Source organism: Hemiscyllium ocellatum, unplaced genomic scaffold, assembly GCF_020745735.1.
Source record: "Hemiscyllium ocellatum isolate sHemOce1 unplaced genomic scaffold, sHemOce1.pat.X.cur. scaffold_124_pat_ctg1, whole genome shotgun sequence".
NCBI lineage: Eukaryota > Metazoa > Chordata > Chondrichthyes > Orectolobiformes > Hemiscylliidae > Hemiscyllium > Hemiscyllium ocellatum.
The window spans coordinates 1,452,066-1,465,779 of NW_026867720.1; the positions used below are offsets into that span (position 1 = coordinate 1,452,066).

Sequence of the window (13,714 nt, forward strand, 5' to 3'; positions counted from 1 at the left end):
CACCAGTATCCTTGGGGGGAGGTTTGCTAGTGCTCTTTGGGAGGGTTTAAACTAACTCCACCGGGGCATGGGAACCTGGACTGTAGCTTTAGGGTACAGGACCTTGAGTGTAGGGAGGTTATGAATAATGCAGCGATCTCGAAGGAGGGTGCCTGTAAACAGAAGGGTGGATTGAAGTGTGTATACTTCAATGCCAGAAGTATAAGAAATAAGGTAGGTGAACTTGCAGCGTGGGTTGGTACCTGGGACTTCGATGTTGTGGCCATTACAGAGACGTGGGTAGAACAGGGACAAGAATGGCTGTTGCACGTTCCAGGGTTCAAATGTTTTAGTAGGATCAGACATGGGGGTAAAAAAGGAGGAGGTGTGGCATTACTTGTCAAAGATAGTATTACAGCAGTAGAATGGACGATGGAAGAGGACTTGCCATCTGAAGTAGTTTGGGCTGAGGTTAGAAATAGGAAAGGTGAGGTCACCCTGTTAGGTGTTTTCTACAGGCCTCCTAATAGTCCTAGAGAAGTAGAGGATAATATTGCGAGGATGATTCAGGAAAAGAGTGAGGGTAGCAGGGTGGTTGTTATGGGGGACTTTAACTTCCCAGATATTGACTGGGAGAGCTATAGCTCGAGTTCATTAGATGGGTCGGTGTTTGTCCAATGTGTGCAGGAGGGTTTCCTGACACAATATGTAGACAGGCCAACAAGAGGTGAGGCTATACTGGATTTGGTTCTAGGTAATGAACCAGGCCAGGTGTTAGACTTTGGAGGTAGGTGAGCACTTCGGGGACAGTGACCACAACTCGGTGACTTTTACTTTAGTGATGGAGAGGGATAAGTGTGCGCCGCAGGGCAAGAGTTATAGCTGGGGGCAGGGAAATTATGATGCAGTGAGGCATGACTTAGGATGTGTGGATTGGTAAAACAGGCTTCAAGAGAAGAACACTAATGAGATGTGGGGATTGTTCAAGGAGCAGCTACTACGTGTCCTCGATAAGTATGTACCAGTTAGGCATGGTGTAAAGGGCCTTGTGAGGCAGCCGTGGTTTGGTAAGGAATTGGAATCCCTTGTGAAAGGGAAGAAGGCGGCATATGTAAAGATGAGGCGTGAAGGTTCAGTTGGGGCGATAGAGAGTTATAAGGTAGCCAGGAAGGATCTAAAGAGAGAGCTAAGAGAAGCGAGAAGGGGACATGAAAAGTCTTTAGCTGGTAGGATTAGGGAAAACCCAAAGGCTTTCTATCGGTATGTCAGGAATAAAAGGATGACTAGGTAGGTATCGGTCCAGTCAAGGATAGTAGTGGGAAGTTGTGTGTGGAGGCGGAGGAGATTGGAGAGACACTAAATCAATACTTTTCATCAGTATTCACTCAGGAACAGGACACTGTTGCTGATGTGAATATGGAGTCACAAATGATTAGAATGGATGGCCTGGAAATATGCAGGGAAGAGGTTCTGGGAATATTGGAGAGGATGAAAATAGATAAGTCTCCTGGGCCTGATGGCATTTACCCTAGGATCCTATGGGAAGCTAGGGAAGAGATAGCAGAGCCATTGGCCTGGATTTTTATGTCGTCATTGTCAACGGGAATAGTACCAGAGGACTGGAGGATAGCGAATGTGGTCCCCTTGTTCAAGAAAGGGAGTAGGGATAGCCCTAGTAACTATAGGCCAGTGAGTCTGACTTCAGTGGTGGGCAAAGTCTTAGAGAGAATGGTAAGGGATAAGATTTATGAACATCTGGATAGGAATAACGTGATCAAGGATAGCCAGCATGGTTTTGTGAAGGGCAGGTCGTGCCTCACAAACCTTATTGAGTTCTTTGAGAAGGTGACTAAGGAAGTGGACGAGGGTAAAGCAGTAGATGTTGTGTATATGGATTTTAGTAAGGCGTTCGATAAGGTTCCCCATGGTAGGCTAATGCTAAAATTACGGAGGTATGTCATTGAGGATACATTAGAGGTTTGGATTAGGAATTGGCTGGCTGGAAGGAGACAGAGGGTAGTAGTTGATGGACTATGTTCATCTTGGAGTGCAGTTACTAGCGGTGTACCACAAGGATCTGTTTTGGGACCATTGCTTTTTGTTATCTTTATAAATGATCTAGAGGAAGGGCTTGAAAGCTGGGTAAGCAAGTTTGCGGATGTCACAAAAGTCGGTGGAGTTGTGGATAGTGAGGAAGGAAGTGGTAGGTTACAGCGGGATATAGATAAGTTGCAGAGCTGGGCAGAAATGTGGCAAATGGAATTCAATGTAGCTAAGTGTGAAGTCATTCACTTTGGTAGGAGTAACAAGAAGATGGATTACTGGGCTAATGGTAGGCTACTTGGTAGTGTGGATGAGCAGAGGGATCTTGGTGTCCATGTACACAGATCTCTGAAAGTCGCCACCCAGGTAAATAGTGCTGTGAGGAAGGCATATGGTGTACTGGGCTTTATTGGTAGAGGAATTGAGTTCCGGAGTCCTGAGGTCATGTTGCAACTGTATAAGACTCTGGTGCGGCCTCATCTGGAGTATTGTGTGCAGTTTTGGTCGCCATACTATAGGAAGGATGTGGAGGCATTGGAACGAGTGCAGAGGAGGTTTACCAGGATGTTGCCTGGAATGGTAGGAAAATCTTATGAGGAAAGGCTGAGGCACTTGGGGCTGTTCTCATTGGAGAAGAGAAGGTTTAGGGGAGATTTGATAGAGGTGTATAAGATGATTAGGGGTTTAGATAGGGTCGACACTGAGAACCTTTTACCGCTAATGGAGTCAGGTGTTACTAGGGGACACAGCTTTAAATTAAGGGGTGGTAGGTATAGGACAGATGTTAGGGGTAGATTCTTTACACAACGGGTTGTGAGTTCATGGAATGCCCTGCCAGTAGCAGTGGTGAACTCTCCTTCTTTATGGTCATTTAAGCGGGCATTGGATAGGCATTTGGAAGTTATTGGGCTAGTGTAGGTTAGGTAGGATTCGGTCGGCGCAACATCGAGGGCCGAAGGGCCTGTACTGCGCTGTATCTTTCTATGTTCTATGTTCTATGTAGAATACTGTTACAGCTTTATGGGTATTGCCGAGTGGTGTTCGTGTCCCTACCTCTGGGCACAAAGGTCTAGGTGTAAATCCCAAAGAAGTGTCACCTAATATATCTGAACAAACCGATTAAAGTGGTTTTATAATTGTGACTTGATGGAGAAAGAACAGGTGTCAGTGTTGCATTTCAGCATTTCGGCCCAGGATTATTGGAAGTACAGCCATTCTTGTTGATTGAAGTCACATTTCACAGCAGTAAAGGTTTATAAAATCAGAACGGTCATGGATAGGGTTTGTAGTCAAGGTTTTTCCCCAGGTTAGGGGCGTCCAAAACTAGAGGACATTGGTGGAAAGTGAGAGGGGAAAGATTTTGAAGAGACCTAAGGGGCACCTTTTCACATAAAGGGTGGTGCGTGTATGGACTGAGCTGCCAGAGGAAGTGGTGGAGGCTGGTACAACTCCATCATGTAAAAGTCATCTGGATGCTGACAGACCTGCCGAGCTTTTCCAGCAATTTCTGTATTTGTTAAAATAAAACATTCATTTTAACACCGGTATCTGTGTTACCTGTTTGGATACAGGATTGGCTGGCCAGCAGAAGACAGCAAGTGGTAGCGGAAGGAAAATATTCTGCCTGGAAGTCTGTGGTGAGTGATGTTCCACAGGGCTCTGTCCTTGGGCCTCTACTGTTTGTAATTTTTTTAATGACTTGGATGAGGGCATTGAAGGATGGGTCAGCAAGTTTGCAGATGACACGAAGGTTGGAGGTGTCGTTGACAATGTAGAGGGCTGTTGTAGGCTGCAGCGGGACATTGACAGGATGCAGAGATGGGTTGAGAGGTGGCAGATGGAGTTCAACCTGGATAAATGCGATGTGATGCATTTTGGAAGGTCGAATTTGAAAGCTGAGTACAGGATTAAGGATAGGATTTTTGGCAGTGTGAAGGAACAGAGAGATCTTGGTGTGCAGGTACATATATTCCTTAAAATGGCCACCAAAGTGGACAGGGTTGTTCAGAAAGTATATGGTGTTTTGGCTTTCATTAACACGGGAACTGAGTTTAACAGTCGTGAGATCTTGTTGCAGCTCTTTAAAACTTTGGTTAGACCGCACTTGGAATACTGTGTCCAGTTCTAGTCATCCTGTTATAGGAAAGATGTGGATGCTTTGGAGAGGGTTCAGAGGAGGTTTACCAGGATGCTGCCTGGACTGGAGGGCTTATCATATGAGGAGAGGTTGACTGTATTCGGACTTTTTTCACTGGAGAAAAGGAGGAGGAGAGGGGACCTAATTGAGATATTCCAGATTATGAGAGAGATAGATAGAGTTGATAGCCAGAGACTATTTCCCGGAGCAGAAATGGCTAACACGAGGGGTCACAGTTTTAAGCTGGTTGGAGGAAAGTATAGAGAGGATGTCAGAGGCGGGTTCTTTACACAGAGAGTTGTGAGAGCATGGAATGCATTGCCAGCAGCATTTGTGGAAGCAAGGTCATTGGGGACATTTAAGAGACTGCTGGATATGCATATGGTCACAGAAATGTGAGGGTGCTTACATGAGGATCAGTGGTCGGAACAACATCATGGGCTGATGGGCCTGTTCTGTGCAGGACTGTTCTATGTTCTATGTATTCTGAATACATTAAACATTTTATTTTTTAATGACGCAGGGCCATATAAACATATCTTCAAATCGACCGAGACCATTTTCTGCTCAGGGTATGGCTCTGTGTATGACAGCAGCAATGATGAACTGACATGGAACAGGGAATGTGATGGAGACATAGTTTGGACAATGTACAAGGAGACCTCACATGGTCCAGTTTGGGAGAGAATGACATTATTGTGTGATCCAACTCAGAGAGGGAGAAAATGTCATCTGCCGGAGAAGAAACGGCCTATTGCACTCTCTCTCCTTCATTATTCCTCATCACAGTAACGTGTACGAACTAAAACAAAACTCTACTGTTATTGTTACCATTCTTATTTTTATAGAATCCCAGCAGTGTGGAAACAAGCCCTTCGGCCCAACAAGTACATACCAACTTTCCAAAGAGTAACCTTGCCATGCCCTCACAGTTACCACTGACTAATGCACCTAAAGTAGAAATCGCGGAACACGATGGACTATTTGGCCAATCCACTTGAATTATACAGCTTTGGGCTGTGGGAGGAAACGGGAGCACCCATCAGAAGCTCACACAGACACGGAGAGAAGATGCAAACTCCACGCAGATAGTCTCCCGAGGCTGGAATTGAACTCACGTCTCCCTGATGCTGTGATGGAACAGTGCGAACTACTGAGCCACTGTGCTAACCTGGAACCTCCTGCCAGCCTAAAGCAAAGGGAATTCAGCCAAATCCAACTCTCCCAGGATAAAATCCCATTGCTAGCAGCTGTGTGAGTGGAATACCTTCAGAAGCAGAATAACATTTTGGAGAATCTCACAATTTTTCCTTTTGTCATGAGTTACACTAATATTTGGATAAGGTTCTTTCAACGTGAAATTGCACAGATTTGTGTGTGTGTCAGTGTTTTTAGAATGGGAAATATCGAGTCTTTATTTGCAATACGCAACCAGTTTGCCATCCATCTTTCCATCATAGTTGGAGTAACATTGCTCTGGATCGTAAACGTGTTGTTTTAGCAGATTACAGAAACTAGCCTGACTTGTTCCTAAAACTGACCCTGACCCAGTCTGAGACCGATATCATCGGCCATATCACCGACCTGGTTACATTTAACATTTGTTGTGAGCAGTGGAGGAGTGGGACTAGAAAAGGAGACAGTGACCCAAAAAGCCGGGGAACTATAGACCGGTGAGCCTGATGTCAGTGATGGGTAAGTTGTTGGAGGGGATTCTGAGGGATAGCATTTACATACATTTGGGAAGGTAAGGGCTGATTGGGGTAGACAACATGGCTTCCTGCATGGGAAATCATGTCTCATTAATTTGGTTTTATGAAGAGGTGACAAAGAAGATTGATGAAGGCAGTTTGGTAGACATTGTCTATGTGGACTTCAGCAAGGTGTTCATAACATTCCGATTGGTAGGCAGATTAGGAAGTTTCAGTCACATGGGATACAGAAGAAGCTCATCACAATTGGCTTGAAGGAAGAGGGATATTTTTCAGACTGGAGGCTTGTGAGCAGAAATTATACACTTAATGTTAAGGGCCTGGGGAGTGTTGTGAAACAAATGGACATAAGGCTGCAGGTACATTGTTCCTTGAAAGTGAAGTTGAATGCAGACAGTGCGGTACTGAACACATTTAACACATTTGCCTTAATCAGTCAGAGCATTGAGTATAGGAGTTGTGGTGGAGGGAAATGGGGTTAGCGTGGATGGACATTTACAAGGTGGAGTCGAACCCTTCTGTTAATTAAAACCAAACACCCAGAAAAGTTCGCCTCACCTCGTAATCTGTTAAAATATGAGCGACACAGATCTCCCACATTCCACTATTTAAACAAAGATTAACAAGTTTATTTCTTAACTTTATTAGTGAAAACTAAACAACAGCTATTCACAAATACAAGCCCCTCTTTTCTTAGCTACTTACTATCTGACTCCAACTCTGTAAAAAGTATGTTGTTCCAACAACCCACATATTAAACATTACAATCTCAAGACCATACAGTCTCTATCTTCCCCGCTGTCTTCACTCTTTCAGCTGCTGATCTCCTTGGTTCATTTTTTTTATTGCAAAGAGGTTTGCATGAACATGTGTCTTTGATAGAGTGTGTTTGAGATGGTCAGTTAGCACTCCTGCTCTACAGCAGTTGTTCTACTGTTGGTTGGCAGTAGCTCTCTCTAGTGTTCAAAATGCTGTGTTTATATACTCCCCATGATATAATAATTCTCATAATTTGATTGCTTTCCAGGCGTCCAAACAATAATATTCAAATTCTGTTGGCTTCTGGTATCCTGAGTGTTATTTAAACTCTTTGGTTACATTTGTATGGCTGTCAAAACAGTAACCAAAACTCAGGAATCCATTTCTCAGCTAATGGTGACGTGTGGAACAGTGTGACCTTCAGCTGGCATCTGTGGCTTTAATTTCTATTCAGCAAAACCCGATCTGTTTTAAAGTGTCCATATATGTTTTTGTCTTCATAACATCTCCCCGCTTCAGAAAATAAAATGAACTAGCTGAATGAAAAGATGGCAACATTTGTTTTCCTCTAACTCTTAATCCCAATTTTATGAAATACCAAAGTATTAATCTCAGTTATATCATTCATATTAATTCTGCAAACCAATACAACACTGGAATAAGTCAAATCTTATCTACACTTTTTCCTTTAAATCCGCGAAAACACATCTGCTATCACATTATAGGAGACACAGCATGAACACTTTGTAAGTTTAAAGTTGGTGAGGTAAGACTGCAATGAAATAGTCTCATATTCTGGTCTTTAAATATTCCAAAAAATGCGAGAGATTTGTCGTTGTCCACAACCATCTCCGACAATTTGTTTGTCATATACACATTAAAATATTATCAGGCCAGTGTGGAACTTAATCATTCTTGTTCAATAATGGAGATTTTCTATTTTTTTTCTCTGTTGGATATTGAGTTTTTTCGACAAGTAGCCAATTAGCCATTCAATTCCATCATCTTCTTTCTGTATCAATACATCTCTGACCCCTATATCCCGAGCATCAAACACAATCTTCAAAGGGTTTCAGAATATTTGGTGCAGCTAAAACTGGTGTAGTGATTAAACCTGCTTTAAAATTCTCAAATACCTCCTGGCATTGTTCTGTCCACCACAATTCTGTGTTCTTCTTCAGTAAATCCATCAGTGTTACAAAGACGCTGCTGAAGTTTTGAACAAACTTCCGATAGAATCCACTCAGTTCCAAAAATCGAAGCGCCTCTTTCTTCGAGGATGTTCGTGGAAATTCCTCAAAGCCCTTCGTTTTTGTGTTCCATGGGATCAACCTTCCATGTCCAATGTAATGTCCCAAGAACGTCACCTCCGCCTTCGCGAATTCTGTTTTCTTTAAGTTTATTACCAAGTTTGCTTCTTGTAATCGTTCAACATGCTCTGCCAACTGTAACATGTGAGCTTTCAATCACTTGCTGAAGATCACTACGTCATACAGATAAACTGCACAATTTGTTCATATGGCCACCGCTCTATTCGTGAGTGTTAAATGTGGCTGGTGCATTATTCATCCATATGAAATACTCGATAAAGACTTTTTTTGTCATCTCCGGTATCTTTACCAGGTAGTTTAACTGACTTCACACTTTTTTTTAAATTTGAAAGGGGCCACTAAACCTGGCTTTGAATGGTTTTCTTACCACTGGTGGCGAAACTAATACGTCATCCTCACGGGAAATCGTCAAAGTTTCAGAGATTTTATCTGCCACCTGCATCACTCTATACTGTGCCCTCTTCAGGTGCTGTTTAACTAACTCACCTACTCCATCCAATCTCTCCCTCACCTCTGATACATAATCCAAGTGTGAGATCTCCGACTTTGGTCCTGTCAATTTATATTTAATTAATTTCTAAGGACCTCTCACTTCATGTACGAATATTAAATCAAAGGGAGTAAAGTGAGTAGATTTATTTGGAGCATCTCTAATGGCAAACAATTTAATGGGGCACCTTTTTCCCAACCATTCGGGCAATCCTGACAGTATGCTGTATGCATGGACCCCAGTGTCTGATGCTAACTTTCCAAGGCTCCCTGGGATTCAGGATGGGACGCACTTGATTTGAAGTGCTGTATGCCTAAGATATCCATGACTTCCTAAAACAGCTGAGCAGTAAATTGAGACCCTTGGTCTTACTAAATCTCTCTGGGCAGTCCACAGCGAGTAAAGAAAGCTACCAACCCCTCCACCTTCATTTTTGCCTTAACACTCCAATAATGGAATTGCCACTGGAAATCTGGTAGACGCATCCATTATGATCAGCAAATATTGGTTTCCACTTTTACTTTAGAAAGGGGAGCTACACAATTAATCATAACCCACATGAAGGGTTTCTCGAATGAAAGAATTGGCAACAAAGGTGCTGGTTTTATTACTGCCTGGGACTTACCTACCATTTGGTATGTATGTCACGTACAACAAAAATGAACCGCGTCCTTGTGCATTCCAGGCCATTAGAAATGCTTCTGTACCTTAGCCTGAGTCTTCTGTACACCTAGGTGACCGCCTGCAGAGAGTTTATGTGCGACCCGTAACACTGTACATTACTGCTAACACAATCCGGTGCATTTCGGCCCATTTCCCTTCTGCAGTAACCTATCAGGGTCTCCATTTTAATTTTATGATTCTATGTTGAAGTTAATAACGTTCAACAATATATTCTGATTCCTCTTCTATGTGTGTGCATGTATATGTGTGTGTGAATGTGTGTGTATATATCTGTTGTAAGTACATTAGACTTTCTGGACTAAACTCCTCTGCCTGATCCTCTGCCTGTTCAGGTTTTTCCTGCACCGTTACATCAAACAGGGTGTCAGTTCGCTGAGCATCAATCATTTGTCTTTTTAGTTCATTTCTTCTTCCTGCTGTAACTTATGACAGTGGGATCTTGTTACTACACAGTCTGGAAAATATCCTGGGTAATTTTCTTTTAACTCACCAATTCCCTAGTCTTCCTTTGGCTTCTCCACCACAAGGGGTGCCTCTCCCACCTTGCCTCCTGCTAAATCGGTCCCAAGAGCAAACTCTATTCCTAGAACTGACACTCTGTTACTCACTGTCACTGTTAATTCCCCAAACTTGATTTGGCACTCCATCCTGATGTTACACAAGGGATGCTTAATTTCTGTCCCCATTCCACAAGTTATCATGTTCTTGATTATAATGCCAGAAAGAGTGAAAAAAAACTTTAAACTCTTACTATTAGAGGGTGAGAGAAAGTGAGGGCGGCAGATGCTGGAGATGAGAGTTGAAAAGTGTGGGGCTGGAAAAGCACATCTTGTCGGCAGCATCCGAGGGGCAGGAGCGTTGACGTTTCAGGCATAAATTCTTCATTAGGAAAGTGGGGCGTAAGGGAGGGGGAAGGAGATTGAGAAATAAATGGGAGGGTGGGAGGTGGAGCTGGGTGAAAGGGAGCTTGGAAGGTAATTGGTAGATGCAGGTGGGTGTGATGGTGATAGGTCGGAGAGGAGGGTGACAGGACACCTATCGGTGGTAGGACAGCTGGAACCCTCAAACTGTACAGCATCAAAGTTGACTTCACCAAATTCCAAATCTCCCCTCCACCAACCTCTCCCAGATCCAACCGTTCAACCTAGCACCGCCCTCTTGAACTGCCCTAACAGGCCATCTTCCTTTCCACCTATCGACTCCATCCTCCCCTCTGACAAATCACTATCACTTCTACCTACATCTTCTTATTTCCTTCCCAGTGACCCTCCCACCTGCCCAGCTACTACTCTCGTATTTATCTTCCAGCCCCCTTGTCCCCCCACCACGTTCTGGACGATGGGTTTCTACCTGATATGCAATTGTCCTGCTGTTCGGAAACTGCCTGATCTGTTGTGCTTTTCCGGAGCCTCACTTTTCAACTATTAGAGACTGAGCAGAGCCCGTATCTCACAAAATTATCATTTACAGATTACTTACAGTGTGGAAACAGGCCCTTCGGCCCAACAAGTCCACACCGACCCACCGAAGCGCAACCCACCCATACCCCTACATACACCCCTTACCTAACACTACGGGCAATTTAGCATGGCCAATTCACCTCCCACATCTTTGGACTGTGGGAGGAAACCGGAGCACCCGGAGGAAACCCACGCAGACACGGGGAGAACGTGCAAACTCCACACAGTTAGTCGCCTGAGTCAGGAATTGAACCCGGGTCTCAGGCACTGTGAGGCAGCAGTGCTAACCACTGTGCCACCGTGCCGCCCACCATTTCTTCTCCTTCTCCCCCTGTTCTTTCTGAGTAAATTTTATCGACAGAGGCGAATTCTTTATAGAGATCAGGCACTGCCTCCATACCCAGCCCTTGCCTAGTCTGTGCAATTTCCTGCAGCTCCTCGGCTGCACTTGGGGTATCCTTTACCAGTTTCACTAATGCCACTGGGCTTAGCCTCTTCTACCGCATCTTTCCCCAAAGTGTCTTCTTTAACGCCAAGCACGGTGTGTCCCAGCTTACTGCAGTGATAACAAGATTTTCCCTGTGCCCTTCTTCAACCATCAGCACTGTAATATTATGTGTTCCACTCCCTTATAGTGAGATCACCTGAGGCCTTTCACCACCTTTCAAACTCCTTGGGCTTCTTTCTTCACCTGTGGTAAACTATTATGAGCTTTGTAATGTGTGATCTTCCCTTCTCTCAATTTCTATCCCCCACAGGATGAAATTCCTGCCAGAAGCTAAATTTCATCACATGCCACAATGCATATTTACCTGCCATTTCTGCCGCACTTTTCACTTCTTGAACTTTCTATTCATTCACATGAATTCTTACTATCTCTGCAAGTGAGTCTTTTAACTTCTCCAGCAGATTAATCTTCCTTCAAGCCTCACAGGTCTTATCCATTTTTAAGGCCATAACCCACCTATCAAAATGACTGTGGTTAATTCTTTCAAACTCAATTTAAGTTTGACCTTGTTCCGTCTCTATTTTTCCGAACTTCTGTCTATATGTTTCTAGTACCAATTCATAACGAATCAAAATAGCCAATTTGACATCTTGATAATGTCTTGATCCCTCATCTGACAGCGCTGCACATAGCTCACTAGCTGTGCCCACCAGATTAGTCTGAACTAGCATTACCCACAAGTTCACTGGACACGTCATCTGCCGAGTCATTTTTTCAAATGAAATAAAAAAACGTTTTGACATTTTTCTCACCGAAATATGACAAGTTACTAACCTAGTAACCTAGTAAACCTACGTTCTCCCTTCATCTCACATCCTGTTCATTTAACTTTCTTACCTAATTCCCAACTTCTGAATTTCAAATCCCCTCTCTCTTTCTTTCTCTTCTCTTTCTCTTTCGTCTCTCTCTGTTTCCGTCCCTTTATTTATCTTCTAACTACAGTTGCCACATTTGCAATTGAAGTTTTTATAACTCTACTGCAGTTGCCTATTTCTCTGATACATCAAAGTGCTTGACCAACTCCATTACAATTTCAGCTTCCCTTTTCTCCCAGGTTAAACCCAATTCCTACCTATTGGCTAATTCTGAAAATGTCCTCCTTCTGTCTTTCTAAACTTCCTTGGAAAATTTGGGCACTTCTTTAGTAATGTTAAAAGCCATTTCCCTCACTTTTCAGTTAACCAACCACAAGTAACAAAACTAAACGAATTTTCCCAATGGTTTTATTTGAAGATCAAAGTCACTAATTGCAATGAGTTGGAATTTGCTGGGACCTGTTGTATCTCAAATCTGTTCAAGTCTGTCCAAATCCCATGCGGCAAGGCCCCAAACTGTTATGACATTAATGTCGAACCCCTCTGTTAATTAAAACCACACACCCAGAAAAGATCACCTCACATCATAATCTGTTAAAACATGAGCGACAGAGAACTCCTAAATTCCAGTAATAAACAAAAAGTAACAATTTATATGTATATAAGTTAGCTCGCTGAGCTGAAAGGTATGTTTTCAGAAGTTTCGTCACCATGACTAGGTGACATCATCAGTGAGAGTATCTGCTGAAGTGCTGGTGGTATGACCCGCCTCTCTATTTATAGGTCTTTGTTTCTTAATGTGGGTGATGTCATTTCCAGTTATTTTAACAAGAGAATGTAGACAGAATCTAAATTGATGAGTTTATTGATGGACTTCTGGTTAGAATACCATTCCTATAAGAAGATCCTTGCGTGTCTTAGTATGTGTGTGTGCTTTGTCCCAGTCAAAGTGGTGCCCTTCTTTGTCTGAATGTATGGAACAGAGTGATAGTGCGTCATGTCTTTTGGTGACTAGTTGGTGTCCATGTATCCTCGTAACACGACAACAGAACAGTTTCAATGGTGGAAAAAAGATTTTATATACACTGTATAATCAATGTGTGTGTGCAGATAAGTCGCATATGATGTATAAAATTGATATAATATTAAAACATGATTTGATCCTCTCAACGTTCCCTCCTTTTCTGGGATTCCCAACTCTAATCTCTCATTCTTACCAGGATGTGTGCTCCAAATTCTTGATTCTGGTGTCCCAACTTATTTCAGTTAATCCTCTTTCAACCGGGATTTCAATATGTTGGCCTGCTGGGTTCTTTCCAAAGCTAGTATCTGTCATATTACTGAAGATAAATATTCTGGCATCGGACTCAGCATTTGAACATATTACTCTGTTGTACATGCACTGTACAAAGGACCACAGCACACAGACATTGCCAAAACATTGGGGGATGTTCATCTATTTCTTTCGATAATGTAGTTTTCTCATTTTCCACATCTCCATATCTATATCCTCTCTCTCGTTCTGCCTTTGTAGCTGGTTAAGAATCCCACCAATTATTCTTCGTGTCCCATCTCTCAAAACTCCTTCTTTCAGTTTTCATCTCTTCAAGATGTAATGTAATTATAATGAAGCAATGTAACTACAAAGACATGCGGGCGTAGCTGGCCAGAGTTAATTGGAAGGGGAGCTGAGCAGGAAACACCATGGAGCAGCAATAGGAGGAGGTTCTGGTGATACTTCGGAAGATAATACCAGAAATGCAAACCCAAGAACATGAAACATACTCCTGGGAGGA

At 43.0% G+C, this 13,714-nt stretch overlaps 1 long non-coding RNA gene across 1 annotated transcript; it reads left to right on the top strand.

Annotated features, from left to right (window-relative positions):
• The first annotated feature begins 3,575 nt into the window (after positions 1-3,575).
• Positions 3,576-7,177, top strand: LOC132809458 (uncharacterized). Its single transcript, XR_009642330.1, has 2 exons — positions 3,576-3,659; positions 5,008-7,177. It is a non-coding gene; the product is annotated as an uncharacterized LOC132809458 (long non-coding RNA).
• The last annotated feature ends 6,537 nt before the right edge of the window (positions 7,178-13,714 follow it).